Source organism: Mobula birostris, chromosome 7 (genome assembly GCF_030028105.1).
Source record: "Mobula birostris isolate sMobBir1 chromosome 7, sMobBir1.hap1, whole genome shotgun sequence".
NCBI lineage: Eukaryota > Metazoa > Chordata > Chondrichthyes > Myliobatiformes > Myliobatidae > Mobula > Mobula birostris.
In genome coordinates, this window is record NC_092376.1 from 51,887,904 (window position 1) to 51,908,593 (window position 20,690).

The window sequence follows — 20,690 nt, forward strand, 5'->3', positions numbered from 1 at the left end:
AGTAAGAGGTCATCAGCGTATAGGGAAACACAGTGTTCCATGTCCCCTTTTCCAACACCTTGAAATAATGTAGTTGACTTAAGTGCAATAGAAAGAGGCTCAATTGCAATTGCAAAAAGAAGAGGGGACAATGGGCAGCCTTGGCGAGTGCCACGTGTTAATGGGAAGTAGTCAGATCGAAAATAATTTGTCTGTATACATGCTAAAGGCGAGTGGTATAATAGCTTAACCCAAGCTATAAATATTCTGCCAAATCCAAATTTCTCCAAAGCACTAAACAAGTATACCCACTCCACTCTATCAAACGCCTTCTCCGCGTCCAAGGAGATAACAACCTCTGGACTTGGAGAATCACTGGGTGAATAAACCACATCAGCCAGTCGACGGATATTAAAAAAAAGAATAGCGATTTTTAATAAAACCTGTTTGATCATCTGAAATTATCTTGGGAAGGGGACGTTCTAAATGACATGCAAGCACTTTAGCCAAAATTTTCACATCTACATTCAAAAGTGAGATGGGTGGATATGATCCACATTGAGTCGGGTCCCTGTCCTTTTTAAGAAGTAGTGAAATAGCTGCCTGTGAAAGAAAAGGGGGTAAGGAGCCGTTCTCCAAAGATTCCTGAAACACTTCTAGAAGGACCGGTATGAGCTTATCCTTAAATTTCTTATAAAATTCTGTTGGATAACCATCAGGACCTGGAGACTTACCACTCTGCATAGCCATAATGGCATTATTAATCTCTTCCTGCCCAAGAGCCCGATCTAGGTTCTCCACCTCCTCTGGTTCAAGAGTTGGTATTTCCAAATTATCTAAAAAACGTTCCATATTTGTTTTATCTGAGGGGAACTCTGAGGCATACAGAGAGGAATAAAAAATTGCAAAGATGTTATTAGTCTCTTTTGGATTGCTTGTCAAGTCCTGGTGCATGTCTCTTATCTGGGGAATAAGTCATGATGCAGCTTGACATTTCAACTGATGAGCCATAAGCTGGCTGGCCTTGTCACCATATTCATAATAGAGGCCATGTGTCTTAAGAATTAATTGTTCTGATAGGTTTGTAGATAGAAGATTAAACTTCGCTTGCAAATCAACCCAGCTTTTATATAATTCCGCAGTGGGTGCCTCAGAGTATTTTCTATCCAGGTCCAAAATAGATTGCAATAACACTTGCATTTCCTTCCTATGCTCTTTATTGGCATGTGAAGTATAAGATATTATTTGACCCCTCAAGTAAGCTTTTAAAGTTTCCCAAAGTAAAGAGTACAATACCGACTCAGTTTTGTTAGTCTCGAAGAATGTGTCAATGTTAGCCGATATATAACTACAAAATTTCTCATTAGAAAGAAAAAGATGGTTAAGTCTCCACAGAGGCCGTTCTCTAACGTTTAAAGGAAAACATAGGTCCAGTTTCACGGGATCAGATATAACTATAGGTCCAGTTTCACGGGATCAGATATAACATAGATCCAGTTTCACAGGATCAGATATAACTATAGCAGTATATTCAATTTGTCTAATCATTGGGATCAAGGAGTTATCTATAAAGAAATAGCCTAGCCTGGAATAGGAGTGGTGAACATGAGAGAAGAAAGAGAATTGCCTAACTGATGGATTCAAAAATCTCCAAGGATCCATATAACCATTTTGTTGCATAAACATTGAGAAGGCATTTGCCATACCAGAAAATATTCCCCTAGGGCAAGACCTATCAAGCAGTGGGTCAATAGCACAGTTCAAATCTCCGGAAAAGATTGGCTTATGTGTATTCAGGTTAGGTATTAATGACAAAACCTTATTTGCAAATTGGACATCGTCCCAATTAGGAGCATAAACATTTACTAAAATAACAGGTATCTGAAAGAGAGAGCCAGAGACTATAATAAAGCGACCGTTAGGATCACTGATTACATCAGATGGTGTGAACTGCATTCTTTTGGTGATTAATATTGCCACCCCCCTGGACCTACTATTAAATCTGGAATGAAAAACCTAACTAATCCATGCTTTACGAAGTCTATTATGGTCCTCCACTCTTAAATGTGTCTCTTGTAGAAATAGTATATCTGCTTTTAATTGTTTCAGATGAGAGAAAATTTTAGCTCTTTTAACCGGACCATTCAGCCCCTTTACATTCCAAGAAATAAACCTCACAGGGTGGCCTCCATCAGCAGCACTCACGTTAACCATATCAAAAGACCCACAGGGCCTACAATCCAAAACAGTGCGAGGGCATAAATTGCACACAATAACGCACAATGAAAAGAAAGTCTGATCAATCCGTAACACACAAAAGAATAAACTGCCATGATAATCCCCCAAAACACTCCCCCACCCCTTTACACAAACAACAAAAAAACCCAATTAACCCCCGAAACCTAGATCTACCTCCCCAATTGAGGATGATCACAGGCAGTACCCAACAAAAAACTACCAAGGGGTTCCCCATACAACCCAACTTTCTATCTAATCTAGGGTGGCTCCCCTCCTTAACATTTATCCAATCACTTATACTACCTTTAATATAACATATAGGCTAAAGATGACACAGGTCAAGCTAAGCATTAAAACCAAAAAAAACACTGAGCAACTTAAACACCCGAGATATAAATCCCAAATATTTACATTTTGCTGGTTGAAAGTTTTTGTTAATCAGTTTCGGCAGCATAGTAGTTCGACCCAATCGCGTTCCACAAATTAAACTGGAAAAAATGAACAAAGAAGTGGATTGTGAAAATTAACAGTTTGCCTCGGCATGAGACCCCTTCCATGCTGTATGAATAACCTAAAAAAATGTCATTGCTCTTTTCGTTCTTCTTCTCCCCAGCGCGAATGGTAAAACTCTTTGGCCGCCTCTGGTGTATGGAAATAATGCTTTTTACCTTCATGCATGACCCGGAACTGGGCAGGATACAAGAGGCCAAACCTGACCCTGCAATGGCGGCTTCGGCGCTCACCAGTCGGTCACTGTAATCGTTCAGGCCGTCTTCAACCCCACGAATGCGTTCGTCGTGTGTCCCGTAAGCAGACATAATTTGTTCCATGGTAGCAGTCACTGGTGATAAAGCATCTTCAAGTTCTCGTTTTAGGGCAGAATGCACCGCTTGCGTCACGTCAGAAATAAGTACTAAACGAAGCCTCTCCAAGTCATCGGGCAGCGCAGGTCCGGGTCCAGCTCCAGCAGCGTGCACCGGCGCCATTACTGTAACATCCGCCTTCTTGCTCGAGGCTTCGCTATCTTTTTCCCCAGTTTTACTTCAAAGGTACATCCTACTTGCCATTTCAATGTCCAGCTATGTCCCGCATTGTTCACAATGGTAAATATTCAGTTATCTCGAGCATACAGCAAAGATAAACAGGTAGATTTTCAATAAAAATCGGGAGCCACACTCACACGCACCGACTCACTCCATACTCAACCCCAGAAGAAGTTCAGATATTTTTATACAGCAAGTTATGATCTGAAATGCAGTATCTGAGATGGTCATGGTCCGGTCCGTGAAGTCTGCATTCTGGTTCATAGTCAGGTCCATTGATCTTTGGTCCGGATTTTCCTGTTTTCTCCCTTGTTCTGTTGGGTGCTTTAATTGAGGCACCTGATTTTCATTTCGGTCTGGCACATAAATACCTCTGCAAACCAGGGATTGTTTGCTGGACTGTTCCCTTTCCTTCCCCTTCCTTCTGAAGCTTTGCCTGTGTCCTCGCCTGTAGTGCTGTCAGGTTCAACTGCCAGAGCAAGACTGGGGCCTTGCTGTGTCAAGATAAGGATCAGTCTGTTGTTGTTTGGAATTGTCTCTTTGTGTCCTCGCCTCCACTGGGTAGGTCCAGCCACTTGCTGCTACCCTGAGTGGAGAACTGTCTTTTCGTGTTCAGTGTTCTGTGTATAGAAAGAGCCCCGGCCCTTGGTCCTGTTCCCAAGGAGGAGGTCCTGGCTCTGTGTGCTGTGTACGAGTCCCGGCCCTACGTCCTGCTCCCAAGGAGGGGTTCCGGCTCTGTGTTCCATGTTCCTGTCTCCCAAGTCCAAGGCTCCAAGATTCCTGTCTCCCAAGTCCAAGTCAAGGCTATGTGTTCTCATCCTGTCCATGCGCCTCACCCAACCCTGTGCTGGAGTTCCCTCTTCCAGTGCTGGAGTTCCCTCATCCTGTCCAGGAGTCTCACATCCAGTCCTGTAGCCATGCCACGACCTGTAGTCATGTCTTGTCCTAGCCTAAACCTGGATTCCGTTTCCGAGTCAAGACCCAGGTTCCTAGTCCCAACCAAGACCCAGGTTCTGGGTCCTTGTCCAGGCTCTAGTGCCAGAGTCCTGTGTCCCTAGTCCAGGCTCCTTGTTCCTAGTTCCTTGTTCGAGTTCCATGTTTCTTGTCCATGTCCTAGCTCAGGCCCTGCATCCTAGTCTCGTCCAGGGCCTGTGTCAATGACCAGCGTCCTTTCTTCCCCTCTTCCCTTGCTTTCTTGACACATCGAGTCCTGTTCCTAGTACTTCAGTGTCTGTGTCTTGCATTTGGGTCCGCCAGCAACGCCCAGCGTATGACAGAGATGTTAATAGACTCACATTTACTTGTATCTGTACTGAGTAAATAACTAATAAGAGATTTCAAGGTTTGGCCAAGAGCAGGGTTTGCAGTCTACAAAGTGGTATATGTTGTCATTCTGTGGTGCATGATTTTATGAATCTATTTTTTGATTGCTAAGTAATTGGTTATATTATATTTAATGCCATTTATAATTGGTTGCCATTTAACTTTCTGTAAGTATCATATGCATTTGAATTTGGTTTATATCAGTAAAATATTTAGTGAGATAAGACCATCAGATATAGAAACAGAATGAGACCATTTAGTCCATTGAGTCTGCTCCACCATTTTATCACGGCTGATCCATTTCCTTTTCAGCTCCAATCTCCTGCCTTCTGTATTCCTTCATGCTCTGATCGATCAAGAATCTATCAACCTCTGCCTTAAATATACAAAAGACTTGTCCTCCACAGCTGCCTGTGGCAAAAAGAATTCCAGTGAGTACAGACCCAGAGCCATCGAACACTCCTCAGATGATAAGCCTTTCAACTCTGGATTCATTCTCATGATCCTCCTTTAAGCCTCTCCAATGTCAGCGCATCCTTTCTTAGATAAGGGGCCCAAAACTTCTCACAATATTCCAAGTGAGGCGTCAACAATGCTTTATAAAACCTCAGCTTTACATTTTGTTTTTATATTCTAGTCCCTTCGAAGTGAATACTGACAATGCATTAGCCTTCCTCACCACTGACTCAATCTGCAAATTAACCTTCAGGGAATCCTACATGAGGACTCCCAAGTCCCTTTGCAGCTCAGATTTTTGAATTTTCTCCCTGCTTAGAAAACAGACAATGTTTTTATTCCTTCTACCAAAGTTCATGGCCATAATTTCCCGACACAGTATTCTATCTGCTACTACTTTTCCCATTCTCCTAATCTGTATTTCTGTAACCTCTCTGCTTCCTCAAGACTACCTGCCCCTCCACCTATCTTTGTAGCATCTGCAGACTTGGCACACAAAGCCATCAATTACGTCATCCATCTCTTTGGCATAAAACGTAAGAAGAAGCGGTAACAACACAGACTCCTGTGGAACACCACTATCATGGAATTAATTTCATAATACTTTGCTGGTCACAATTACACCATGAAAAGTTCTAGATTTGAGAGGCCACATTTTCAGAAAGTGTAAATTGGAGGGGGGTCACATTGTGTGGTTCAATGTGGGACAATGGGGCTATGTTCAACTGTGTCACACCCTTTCACTGATGAGGCTCACATTTAAACACAAACAGATGCTGAAAGGTATTACAGACATTCCTAATTGTTGCAGGAGCGTACAGAGGAAAGAAACTAATGACCAATATTTCTTACTGTCAGTGCAGCACGTTAGATTTTTATGGAGCAATGGAAGATGAACATGCTCCACTTCTCCCTGAGACAAACACAACTAAAGATGCATATCAGAAACCCTGTGGTCTTCAAATGAACTGCAGTGGAATTTGAAGCTTCCTGAAGAGTTTCTTTCACCATAAAGGAAAGATTATATGCCAGACTGTTTGACAGTTCATCCAAAAGGGTGGTATCAGATATGTTCCCTATTTTAAAATGTTTTCCTAAGCTTGTGCTTCAAAATTGATGATTATATCTCATGATTTTATCCATTTCTATCATGCAGAAAAGTTTTGTCTCCAAAAGAATAAAGGCAACAGTCCAACAGATTGCAAAATTTGCCTCAAGATGTGAAAAGTAATTTGAATATTTACATCAATGAAGCAACATTAAATAAATTGGTAGTGTCATATCACGATGAGGTGGAGCTTTTGAAAATTTCACTGCTATTAAATACGCATTGATGTTCAGCTGCTGAAGCCAAAGCATTCAGTGTATTTAGCATTATGCATGGAAGGGAACTGTATGCTTAATTTATAGTGTCATCAGTTAGGGACATGTAAAGTCTATGAGGACAAAGATCTATCACAATGATTTAATAATAGATTAATTGGATATCATTATTTATTTGCATGTTTTCCCAATTGTATTTTTGCCGTAGTTGCCTTTGGAGATGTGTTCTAGAAAATGAAATATTGCATAGTGCTCCTATTAATTCTCTGAGCCATTTTGTTTAAGATCTCATCTGTACAGATCACCAGCACTGTCTATAAGATATGTGAGATGAGAAATGGATAATTTCTCTAGTGAAAATGACAGTAGTATGCAACCTAAAAAACAAAGTACTTAGCATTAAAAAAAATGCTTTAAGCTAATGAAAGGAAAATTCATAATTAATGTCAAAAGCTTAAATTACAAACAAAGAATGATGAACAATAAGAAGGTAGTTTGTCTTACGAATGGGAGGCAGTCACTTCACCAAGCAGAACTGGGCTAGCTCACAGGGGAGCAATCCCAGCAGTCCTATCCCACGCACCCCCCCCTGCCCCCGGTTATTTCTCTATTCTCCTGCATCTTTTTCACTCTCACACATGCCTATTAACTCCATTTTGATTCTTTTTGCTGTTGACCTACAGTACATTAAATAGGAATTTATAATAGACAATTCACCTGCTGGCATATGGAAAGGAAATGAGTGCAAGGTAGAAACCATGCAGCATCAAAGCGAACGTGCAAGCTCCACGCAAACAGCATCCAAGGTCAGGATGGAGGTAGCTCCACGTACTGGGAGCTATACCTGCAGTCACGCTGGCTCCAGAGGACAGGAAACGTGACTGGAATGTTTGAAGGTATGTTAAGGAACTTGGCTGAATAAAAAGCATGCTAAGTAGGTAGTCTTATTTGCTTCTGTAATGTGACATTGTGCTATTTGTTAGTTCATTTTCAGCTTTGACAATAATTTGTTTTTGAACAGAATAAGCTGTTTAGTTCTCTAAACTAAAGAAAAGCAGGATCCTGTTTTGAGTCAGTATGGGTGAAAGTCAGGAACAGGAAGGGAGCAGTTACTCTGCTGGGGGTATTCTATAGGCCCCCTGGTAGCAGCAGAGCTACAGAGGAGCAGATTGGAAGGCAGATGTTGGAAAGGTGCAAAAATAACAGGGTTGTTATCATGGGTGACTTTAACTTCCCTAATATTGATTGGCACCTAATTAGTTCCAAGGGTTTAGACAGGGCAGAGTTTGTTAAGTGTGTCTAGGACGGATTCCTGTCACAGTATGTGGACAGGCCGACTAGGGGAAATGCCATACTAGATCTAGTACTAGGTAATGAACCGGATCAGGTCACAGATCTCTCAGTGGGTGAGCATCTGGGGGATAGTGACCACCGCTCCCTGGCCTTTAGCATTATCATGGAAAAGGATAGAATCAGGGAGGACAGGAAAATTTTTAATTGGGGAAGGGCAAATTATGAGGCTATAAGGCTAGAACTTGCAGGTGTTAATTGGGATGATGTTTTCGCAGGGAAATGTACTATGGACATGTGGTCAATGTTTAGAGATCTCTTGCAGGATGTTAGGGATAAATTTGTCCCGGTAAGGAAGATAAAGATTGGTAGGGTGAAGGAACCGTGGGTGACTAGTGAGGTGGAAAATCTAGTCAGGTGGAAGAGAGGCAGCATACATGAGGTTTAGGAAGCAAGGATCAGATGGGTCTATTGAGGAATATAGGGTAGCAAGAAAGGAGCTTAAGAAGGGGCTGAGAAGAGCAAGAAGGGGGCATGAAAAGGTCTTAGCGAGTAGGGTAAAGGAAAACCCCAAGGAATTCTTCAATTATGTGAAGAACAAAAGGATGATAGGTGTGAAGGAGGACTGATTAGAGATAAAGGTAGGAAGATGTGCCTGGAGGCTGTGGAAGTGAGCGAAGTCCTCAATGAATATTTCTCTTCAGTATTCACCAATGAGAGGGACCTTGATGATGGTGAGGACAATATGAGTGAGGTTGATGTTCTGGAGCATGTTGATATTAAGGGAGAGGAGGTGTTGGAGTTGTTAAAATACATTAGGACATTTAAGTCCCCAGGGCCTGATGGAATAGTCCCCAGGCTGTTCTATGAGGCGAGGGAAGGGATTTCTGAGCCTCTGGCTAGGATCTTTATGTCCTCGTTTTCCACGGGAATGGTACCGGAGGGTTGGAGGAGGGCGAATGTTGTCCCCTTGTTCCAAAAAGGTAGTAGGGATAGTCCGGGTAATTATGGACCAGTGAGCATTACGTCTGTGGTGCAAAAGCTGTTGGAAAAGATTCTTAGAGATAGGATCTATGGGCATTTAGAGAATCATGGTCTGATCAGGGACAGTCAGCTTGGCTTTGTGAAGGGCAGATCATGTCTAACAAGCCTGATAGAGTTCTTTGAGGAGGTGACCAGGCATATAGATGAGGGTAGTGCAGTGGATGTGATCTACATGGATTTGACATGATAAGGTTCCACACGGTAGGCTTATTCAGAAAGTCAGAAGGCATGGGATCCAGGGAAGTTTGGCCAGGTGGATTCAGAATTGGCTTGCCTGCAGAAGGCAGAGGGTTGTGGTGGAGGGAGTACATTTGGATTGGAGGATTGTGACTAGTGGTGTCCCACAAGGATCGGGTCTGGGACCTCTACTTTTTGTGATTTTTATTAACGACCTGGATGTGGGGGTAGAAGGGTGGGTTGGCAAGTTTGCAGATGACACAAAGGTTGGTGATGCTGTAGATAGTGTAGAGGATTGTCGAAGATTGCAGAGAGACATTGATAGGATACAGAAGTGAGCTGAGAAGTGGCAGATGTAGTTCAACCCGGAGAAGTGTGAGGTGGTACATTTTGGAAGGACAAACTCCAAGGCAGGCTACAAATTAAATGGCAAGATACTTGGTAGTGTGGAGGAGCAGAAGGATCTGGGGGTACATGTCCACAGATCCCTGAATGTTGCCTCACAGATAGATAGGGTAGTTAAGAAAGCTTATGGGGTATTAGCTTTCATAAGTCGAGGGATAGAGCTTAAGAGTCACGAGGTAATGATGCAGCTCTATAAAACTCTGGTTAGGCCACACATGGAGTACTGTGTTCAGTTTTGGTCACCTCACTATAGGAAGGATGTGGAAGCATTGGAAAGGGTACGGAGGAGATTTACCAGGATGCTGCCTGGTTTAGACCGTATGCATTATGATCAGAGATTAAGGGGGCTAGGGCTTTACTCTCTGGAGAGAAGGAGGATGAGAGGAGACATGATAGAGGTATACAAGATATTAAGAGGAATAGATAGAGTGGATAGCCAGCACCTCTTCCCCAGGTCACCACTGCTCAATACAAGAGGACATGGCTTTAAGGTAAGGGGTGGGAAGTTCAAGGGGGATATTAGAGGAAGGTTTTTTACTCAGAGAGTGGTTGGTGCGTGGAATGCACTGCCTGAGTCAGTGGTGGAGGCAGATACACTAGTGAAATTTAAGAGACTACTAGACAGGTATATGGAGGAATTTAAGGTGGGGAGTTATATGGGAGGCAGGGGTTGAGGGTCGGCACAACATTGTGGGCCGAAGGGCCTGTACTGTGCTGTACTATTCTATGTTCTATGTTCTTCAGGAGAATTGCCCCAAAATTCCTATCTCGAGTTTAATCAAACATCCCAAACTTTTTATTGTTCTCCACCTCAAAGAGATTTATTTTTGCCACCTAATCTCCCCCACCTTTCTTCTTTACTCTAGTAATAAACATTGGACAAAAATATGTTTTATAATTGTATCCTCTTCTAACTTTAACATGTTCCTACCGTAAGTCCAAATCTAGTCTGAAGAATAAGGTGTTAAACAATGTCCAAACATTCATTCACTTCTGATGAAATTTACTCTCTCATTTGTGAGAAATGGGTAACCATTTTTAAAAATCTATAATATCTACATTTCATTGCAAAACATGTTAATTCCACAAGCGTTTTTATCAGCTTCTACTGCTAGCAGGCTGAGGCATAATGCTGTTGTCAGCCTTTGAGTACAGGTTCAGAGCAAAATCTCAAGAGCTCATGAGATAAGAACAGGAAGTACCTGAAATACTCTTCACGTGAGGGAGCATCAATGGTGAGAGAAATGGAATTAACCAAAATGTTTTTAAAATCTCATTTTACATGATGCCAGTTCTGAGTATTCTGCATTTGACTACAGATCTCCAGTACCTGTAGCATTTCTCTTTAAGATGTTTTAAATGCTGTTTAAGATGGTCTTTATAGATAAGTGGGTGCTTGATGGTTGGTATGGACTATTTAAGGTGATAGGGACGATTCTGTGCTGCATCTCACTGATGGAGAAACAGGAAAATAAGGAAGGCTCAGTCACCTGCTTGATACTTGCATGGACTACAAAAATGCACTACGTTACAAGCAAGTGTCAGGATGCTGGAGCAGGGATCCAATCACAGACCCAGTATTGTGAACATGTGATATTAATTGAGTAACAAATCCGGAGGTGCAAACAAAGTCGGCGTCTGAGCAATAAACAGAGAGGCAGATGATAGGTGGAGCACAATGAGACACAAGTGGCAGCAATACAGGTATTGATGAGAGTCAGGGTACTCAGTAATACAGGGTTGGAGTGCAGCAGGAGCAGGGACAGGGGCACATGACAATACAAAACCACAGACTGACAGCTGGGGGAAAACACACAAAAAGACAGAGTTCAACTGGAGGTACTGACAGCATGGCACCTTTGACTGGGGTGGCTAAGGAGAAGCTGATGAGGAGAGTCCTTAAGCTCCAATATTCCATACTGCGAATGGGTTCATTCAGACAGTGAGCAGCTGAAATTCTTCATTCAGACAACACATCTGTTACTTAATGACTGGAGTAATATAGCCTTCTCAGGCTTGCTCGTCAGCGAGGAGCAGGAATGATCTCCTTCATATGGAAAGTAATATGATCAGATTGCCAGACAAACCTGCTGAAGGTAGTCTTATCCAGTTTCTAATGTACACCAGAATGCCTCAAATGATTGGCAAATGCAGTGACTAAATATAGAATAATCTGTGGTACAGTGGATTCGAGTTCATTGGGTTAACTGGAACACATTGGGACCAGTATATTTTGGCTCAGTTAAGTGGCTGTCCCAATTAGCCAAAGTTTCATGGAAATGGTTAAAAAGGTATAAAAAAGACAAACTGCCATTTAACTGTGTAACAAATTATGTACTTAAATGAAACACAGAACAAATTAGAACATTTTCAATACAGCTACAGTACTATAAAACTGCATTGGTTCCTAATAGTTATCAACAGAGGAATTCATCCAATGTACACTGCTGTGTTCTTTTGATTGACTGCAAATGAACAAGATCAGTGCAGACACCTAGTGCAGATAATGGACTGCCTTCATACAATATTTTTGATGATTGTATCCTCCAAATCTTTATTTTCACTGTAACATTCAAGATGATTGTCAGTACCTTCAAGTTCTTCATAGTTTCTAAATTGTTCAAGGTGAAATCATTTCATTTTCACTCCTGGCCATTTCTGGCATCTCCAAGCCTGACTGTTTGAAACTGTAGTGAGCAAAACAGTTTGGAATTGTCTTACTGCTTATTTCTTGACAACTATCAGTGACAAAAATCACTGCTCTTTGAACCCAAACACATGCACCTGATGCTATTTAAAAACTGTTTGCCTGAAGGATGGTATAGTGTCTAACAGCCACACAAATGCACGTGACTGACACTAGTTCGGCAACAGTCTCCTGCCCCAATTAAGTGGCATACTGTCTCAAATAAACAAATAGCATCAGGCTATTTTCTTGATTAGTTTTTGTTCTTTAAGAGTTGGCCCAAATATGCGGCTGTTCTGATTAACTGATGGCCCAATTAAATGGAATCCACTTGGCTGTTTTGAATTTATACTTGTTATTTGGAATTTATTCATTCAGAAATACATTCAGAATAACAAACATCAAAATAAATTTAGTTAAAACTTACAAATCACAGAATGAAGCAAAAACTAATGTAGTACTATGTGTCCTAAACACATCATTTTAACTTTCAAAGTTAAAAGTTCAAAGTAAATTTATGTGTGCCTGTCTGTTTTAAATGTACTAATTTTTGGGACTTTTTTCTTTTCAAAAAAGTGGCACTGGCAAGTTAGAATTTAATTGAGCCTCCTTTTTGGTGAAAGTATTCCCACAATGCAATGGGGAGGAATTCCAAGATTTGCACCTAACAGTGAATGGATGTTGCAACGTTGTTGTGTTAAGATGATGTGTGGCAAGGAAGGATACCTGCAGGTGGTGCTGTTCCTATGTACCTGTTGCCCTTGGGGGTAGAAGTTGTACATTTGAACGATGCTCACCCAAAGGCTTGGTGGATTGGTAAATATCATAAGGTGCAGCCAAGATTCACTTGTTCTGAAGGAAATGAAATATCCAGAGAGGTGGATGACTAAGTCAAAGTTTGCATTGCACTGGTGTTCAACCTCTTGATCTCATTGGATTTTGGATCGTGCAAACAAGCAGAGATAATTCAATCCCACTCCTCACATGTCCAGTAGAAGGTAGAAAAGCTCTGTGATCTCAGCCCCTGATCACGCATTGCAGTTGAATAATTCTACTGTTGGTTCAGCTTGGTAGCTGGACAGTTGCAAATGTTGATGGAGTGGAAAGCTACTGGTGGTAATTGTAATATATATATATCTATTTACTTTAGAACAATGACTCCCCTTATCACTACATATGATCTGTCGTCTGTGCATGTGTATTGATCTCTCCCCCTCGTTTTCTCTCTCTCTCTTGCTGCAATGTGAATACACCAGTTAAAGCCATCTCCCACATGCATGCTTTTATTTAGTTGATGTGTTGTTGCAAAGACACAATACATTGGCAATGAGTACAAACCTGAATGATAGAGAATATCATAAACTGTGCCGACAGTCATGTGACAATTATGGGATATGAGAGAGCAAGAGGAAAGAGTCGAACAGTAAAGAGAAAGCTGTCATGGATACTAACAAAGGAATACGTGAGTAACTGCATAGTACACAATGAGAGATGTGCAACTAACAAAATTGAAGTGAAAGTAACATGGCGATGGCTTCAGTGGGGAAAGTTGGTGAATTTGATAGTGCTAATGAAGGATGGGAGCCATATATCAAGAGGATTGAACTGTATTGTAATGTGAACAACGTGGATGAGAAAAAGAAAGCCCCCACGCATCTTAGCTTAATGGGTTCCAGAACATACAGTTTCTTACATAGCTTAGTAACCCCTGAAAAGGCAGTAAGCAAGACATTTGATAAAATTGTTACAATTTTACAAAATCATTTTTTTTTTAGATTATGAAGACACGTAGTCCTCTTTTATTGTCATTTAGTAATGCATGCGTTAAGAAATGATACAATATTTCCTCCGGTGTGATATCACAAAACACAGGACAAACCAAGACTGAAAAAACTGACAAAACCACATAAGTATAACATATAGTTACAACAGTGCAACAATACCATAACTTGATGAAGAAGTCTATAAGCACAGTAAAGTTCAAAGTCTCTCAAATGTCCCACATCTCACGCAGACGGGAAAAGGAAGAAAAACTCTCCCTGCCATACCCGACCACGGTCCGACTCTGAGTCATCCGAAAACTTCGAGCTCTGACCAGCTCTCCGACACCGAGTACTGAGCGCCATCTCTATCCGAATGATTCGACCTCCTTCTCGGTCGCCAAAAGCAGGCAAGGCCAGGGATTTTGAGGCCTACCCTCCGAAAGATTCTCGACCATGCAGTAACGACAGCAGCAAACGAGCGTTTCAGAAATTTCTCCAGATGTTCCTCTGTGCTTTCACGTCCATTCTCCATCAAATCAGAATTGTCCATGGCCCCTATTTAACAGATACGATATCGTTTTTCACCGGAGGGCTGTACACGCGCAGGCGCATCGCCATCTTCTCCCGCATTTGAGCCCTGGACCACTGGTAATAGATTAGATATTTAGATTCTACAAAAGCAGCCAGTCAAAGGATGAAAGCATTTCTGAATACATTACAGAATTGTACAAACTTTCCCAGTACTATGACTTCATCATTATCATTGTCATATCGTTAGAGACTGCAGCAGAACTACAGAAAATTAGCTTAGAATGTGAAATGCACAAAATGTCCTTGAATGATGCAAAAAAAGTCAAAAGTGTTATTACTGTGGCACATCCTCCCATGATGCAAATTATTGTTGGTTCAAAAAAAGTCTGCAGAGAATGTCACAGACAAGGCCACATAGAGTGAGTGCGCAAGGCTGACATAAAGCACAACCAAAGAGAAAAACCACTGAGTGGAAAAGTTTCACACACAAAACTAAACAAATGCATAAAGTGACCAAATATGAAGCACACAACACAGAATCTGACAAAGGTGAGCTGTCAATCCTCGAATTGCATAGTATTATTGAAACAAATCACAAAATCATCTTGATCACAATGGATGTGTCTGGTGTAAAACTGAAAATGGAGCTGGATACAGGGTCAGTCAGAGGCTGACTACAACAGACAGTTTTCTAAGCTACCATTAGAGAAGACCTCAGTGATGCTGAAGATCTACACAGGCAAAAAGTCTCTTCCAAAGGCAAAATTAAAGTGAAAGTGATGTATGGAGTCCAAACACGGCAGTTAGGGCTTTACGTGTTGAAAAGTGGAGGGCCAGCACTTTTCGGATGTGAATGGTTGAGAAAAATCCAACTAGACTGGCAAACCATCAAAGCTCTCAATGTGTCATCAACAGGCAACTGCAGCCCAAATGGTAGCACTAACCGGAGACTGAACAACTGCTTACTGCTAATGAGAAGGTGTTTGACAAGGGCACTGGTAAACTCAAAGGCATGAAGGCCAGAATTGAATTAGATGAAGCAGCAACACCAAGATTCCATAAAGCATGCCCAGTGCCTTAAGCACTACGTCCTAAAGTAGATGCTGAACTTCAGAGATCGGCGGTGGCTAGAATTCTCTTCAAGGTTGAGTGGAGTAGTTAGGCCATGCCTATTGTCCCAGCGATCAAGAAAGGGAAGGCTGGAGCTGTTCGTATATTTGGGGATTTCAAGGTGAACATTGACCCAGTGCTGCATACTGTGCTGTAACCACTGCCATAAATAGATGACGTTTGTCTATCTTTGGCAGGCAACGAGAGGTTTTCAAAGACTGAATTGTCACAAACCTATCTGCAAATGGAGAATGAGGAGTCAAGCAGGAAGTTCCTCACTGTCAACACTCACAAGGGACTGTTCCAGTATAATTGCCTCGTCTTTGGTGTTGCATCAGCTCCAGCAATTTGGCAAAGAGCGATGGAGCAAGTGCTCCAAGATACCCCAGGGACACAATGTTACCTCGATGACATCACTGCGACTGGCAAGAATGTTGAAGAGTACCTCCAGAACCTTGGTAAAGTGCTTACCAGGCTAAGTCTGCGGACAAAGAGGGAGAAATTTGAGTTTTTCAAGAATGAGATCTAATATTGTAGACATGTCATCGAAAAGCATGGCTTACATGAGTCACAAAAGAAGATTGAAGCAGGCACCCAAACCAGAAAATGCGTCACAACTCAGGCCATACTTGGGACTTGTAACCTATTACCACCTGTTTCTCCCAAACATTGCTACAGTGCTGCACTGTGGCAGACAGGAGCAAAGTGGAAATAGTCAGAAAGATGTGAAAGAGCATTCAAGGGAATAAAGAGACTCATGACATCCAAAGAAATGCTCATCTATTATGACCCAACCCTGTCCATCAGTCTAGTGTGCGATGTGTCTCCTTATGGCATTGGGGCCGTTTTGCCACACTCTGCGAAAGATGGATCTGAACATCCGACTGCCTTTGTTTCAAGATAACTGATGAGCACAGAATGCAATGATGCACAGATCGACAGAGAGCCCCTTAGTCTGGTATGGGGAATAAAGAAGTTCCAACACTACCTCTATGAACAAAAGTTTACAGTAGTGACAAATCACCAGCTTGTTGTGTCCACGTTCAATCCCAGGAAGGAAAATCCAGTGCTGCCTGCTGCCCGGTTACAACATTGCGCACTATTCCTAGCAGCCCACACTTATGACATAGGGAACAAGGGTACCAAACAACACAGCAATGCTGATGACTTGTCATGTCTTCCACAGTTGGCAACTGAAGAAGAAAAGTCTTCAGGCTATGAACAAGCAGAAGTGTTCCACACAGCACAGGTGAACCAGCTACTGGTAACAAATTCGGAAATACAAAGAGAAACAAGGAACGCCCTGACACTGTCAAAAATCTGTGACATCACCGTGCAAGGATGGCCAGCTCATGGTAACCCGATGTCCTCAGAGTTCTCAGTGAGCCGAGACCAACTATTCATCTGCCAACGAACACTGATGTGTGAATTTCCTGTTGTGGTTCCCTTTAAACTCTGTGCTGGAGTGTTAGAGAATCTGCATGAGGGACACCTGGGTACAGTCAAGGTGAAGAGTCTTTCCCAATGCTGCATATGGAGGCCAGGTGTAGATAAACAGGTTGAAGACTTGGCCAAAAGATGTTCAGGATGCCAACAAGTTCACAATGCACCCTCCCAGACACTGTAACACCTGTGGGAGTGGCCGTCGTCACGAAGACGAAGAGTGCACATTGACTTTGCTGGGCCATTCATGGACTCCATGTTTCTGATTGCTGTGGATACTCATTCAAAGTGGCCGGAGGTTATACCAATGAAGTCAACCCACCTCAGCAAAGACTGTCTCCTGTTACGAACCCACAGGTTTCATTTACTGTGGGCTGTCACTTTAAGAGTAAGTGAGGAGGGACTATGATGTCAGTCACAGGCTGCTGCGAACTTAAACTCATATACAGAGAGTGAGAGAGAGAGAGACTGGGGAAGCCGATAGCTTCAGCTCTCTTATGCCCACAAGGGTGGGTTAAACATTGGCATGGAGTGCATAGCGAATATGTGACTGTCCTTTGTACAATCCATAGGAGTGGATTTTTTGGGGTATCCTTGGGACCATTTTTACAGCCCTTGTCTGGGTATGTTGTGTGGTAACCACTGGAAGACGATATTCCTGTGACAGGTCACTTTCGGTGATAACTCGTATGTGGATTTGGAATGACACGTCGGACAAGACTTACGGCGACTGTTATCTCATTTTACCAGTGTGGAATCTGTGGAATGCTTCATACTTTTCTCCACGTTTCACCTTGGATTACAAATATCTCTCTCCCATCATTTATTTCGTGGATTACTGAACTTTCCTACTGTACCATCTCAAGACTATAAGTCTTGTTTCCCCAAGCTCAGAAATTATATTTACACACATCTCCACACATAACACTGTTAACTTTTGTTTATCTTGGTTGAGTTACTATATTATGAGTAGTTACTGATAAAGATAGTGGTTTTAACATTAAAACCTGACTCAGTGTGAAATCTCTTGCTGCTGGTTTGTTTCTAAAATGTTACAGTTCGTAACACTCTGCTCTGAGGAATATCTTCTCCAGAACTGGCTTAGCTGAGCAAATTGTGAGTGACAATGACCCACAACACACTTCAGAAGAACTCAGACTGTTCATGTAGAAAAATGGCATCAGTCAGACATTTCAAGTCAGCTCCTCACCACCCAGCAATGAATAGGTTAGCTGACAGATTTATCCAAACCTTCAAGAAGTCCATGAAAGAAATGGACAAGGAGGACATTTCTCTACAGCACAAGGTGGACAACTTCCTTTTTGTGTATCGGAACTCTATTCCGGTAATGACAAATCAAACACCTGCAAGGCTGTTCATGAACAGGAATCTGAGATCTCGCATACACCTCCTGAAACCAGATCTATGGAGGGAAGTGCAGAACAAACAACTCAACCAGTTGCCAAGTGAATCACTGAGGAACTTCGAGGTTGGACAGTGAGTCCAAGCACATGATTAGCAAGAAGACAAGTGGACACCCGGTGGGATCGCTACAAGAATGGGACCTCTGATGTACACAGTAGATGCTGGAGATCGTGCATGGAGACGTCATGAGGGCCAGATACAGGATGCGCAGCCAAAGAACACACCTGAGTTGATTGCATCCAACAAGACGGAGAGATTACAGTCACCAGACTGACCTTTCAGTGTTGACCATTTCACTGACTGCAATGTAACACCAGCTACTGAGAACATTGCCTTAGACAAGACACCTTCCAAACCTAATGCCACTCCACAGGTCCAGAGGCACCACCCTGAAAGAAACAGAGTACCACCCAAAAGACTGAATCTTTAGAACTGTGACATTAGTGATACACTGTTATTCTGAAAGCATGTTTATTTGGCTATGGTTTGTGAAAGGGAAATTGAATGTTTTGTACATGTGGTTGACATCCGTCTGTCTCAAAGGACAATGGGTGATGATGATCATCATCACAAGCCTGGGTGGAATGTATGGAGATCCTGAGATGCCCAGTCATCAAGATCCCTCTCTTGGCCTCACCAGTGTTGTCTAAAAGAAAGCTTATGAAGCAATACTTTTGGCACCAGCTTGGTTGCAGGAGCTGCTGGAAAGATTTTCAATAACATTCAGTTGCCTCAGGGGCTCCACTCCAGATTTGCTGTCTGGCTTTACTCCTGTAGCCTTTTTCTCTGCTGAGGCTGCCCACAAGGTAGTGGGGCTATTTACCCCTAGCCAGGATCTGGTTTATGAGCACTAGGGCATGCCTACGCACCGATGGGCCTGCATACTTATGTGTGCGGGGGCCAGAACTCCTCCCCATCCTCTGTAGTTCAGCCTGAGTCCGAAACGAGTTCCGTTTCCATGTGTCGCCAGTGAGGAGGCACTGTATGAAGCTTGCTGTTGGAGTGGCTGTGTACTGGCAGGGAGAGACTTCCACATTCAGCTCTCCTTTTTGCAAGACTGCTAGCCGGCAGTGGAAGCTGAAAGTGAGAAGGACAAGCACTCCCCATTACAGTGCCATACTAGATGCATTTAGTACATATACAGTTTTTTATCACATTATCCTTTCTCCCTTTTCAGAATAATGTTTGGATGTAGAGCAATGACACCCCTTAGCAGTATGTATGATCTGTTGCCTGAGCATGCATATTGATCTCTCTCTCTCCCTCTCTGTCGCTGCAAGGTGAATACACCAGCTAAAGACACTACAGTAATGGTACTGAATGTAAAGGGGAGTGTGATTTCTTTTTCTTGTTGAATATAACTATTGCCTGGCACAAATATTGCAAGCCACCTATCAGAACTTGTTATTGCTCTGAACATGAGGGATTATCAATAGAACTGAATACATTGCAGTCATCACCAAACAAAGAGAAAAGGAAATTACTGAAGCAGCTGAAAGTCATTCTCTCTTAAAGGGAATTAGTGATCCCAACGGGTTTCTGTATCTGTCTGGTCACCTCATGGCACGGTCACTGATTCTTTATTCAACCAAATGACCACACTGGCCAATTACGATAGTAATACTTGAACTCATTCCTCAGGGTACCTTAGGAAAAGTTCCAGTTCTGTAGTTTAATTAACATGCAATGCACCCACCAGGTAGGGGACCTGTAATGAGTGATTCTTTTGGAAGGCTTGTTTGATGTGCATTTTGTTTTTTATTTTAATACACCTATTTATTGGTATCAGTGTTCTACAAAAATATAAAGCTCGAACCATTGGGTGATCTTGTATTAGAGCTACAAATAAATATACCTCATGGGATAAAACCATGTGCAAAATTAGGTACTGTTCAACACTCAAACTCCAATTCAAGGGTTCAAAGTTTAATTTGTTCCAAAGGTCCAATGTACAAGAGAAAAATAAAAATGAAAGCATTTTATTTTGATGGAACTAGGTTATCATTTACTACATCTGAGGCCATATGCCATGCTACAGATGACTGCTGGAAGTAATTTTTATAATCTTCATAATTAGGCCTATTTTGTTGGACCCCACTCTGAAAGTAGTCAAGTGAGGTAATTTGAATCCAATTAATAGTTCTCCTGCATTCATAATACATATTGCTCTTGGCAGGTCTGCTTCAGTTTTACAGAGGTTGCATACTTCTGAACTGTCTTCCAGATGAGACACTGCTGAGAGGAAATAGTCATCTGTGAAACAACATGAGAACACACTGTAAGAATCAGGTGCAGGAGAGGTCTATTTGGTTCCTCAAGACTGCCCCACCATCCAATAAGGTTATGTTTGATCCTGCACCATAGTGCTACTTTCCTGCATAAACACCTTATCCACTGTAGTGGGACATATCTCAAGTTACAACGAGTCAGAGTACAGGAAGGCGATAGAGAGTT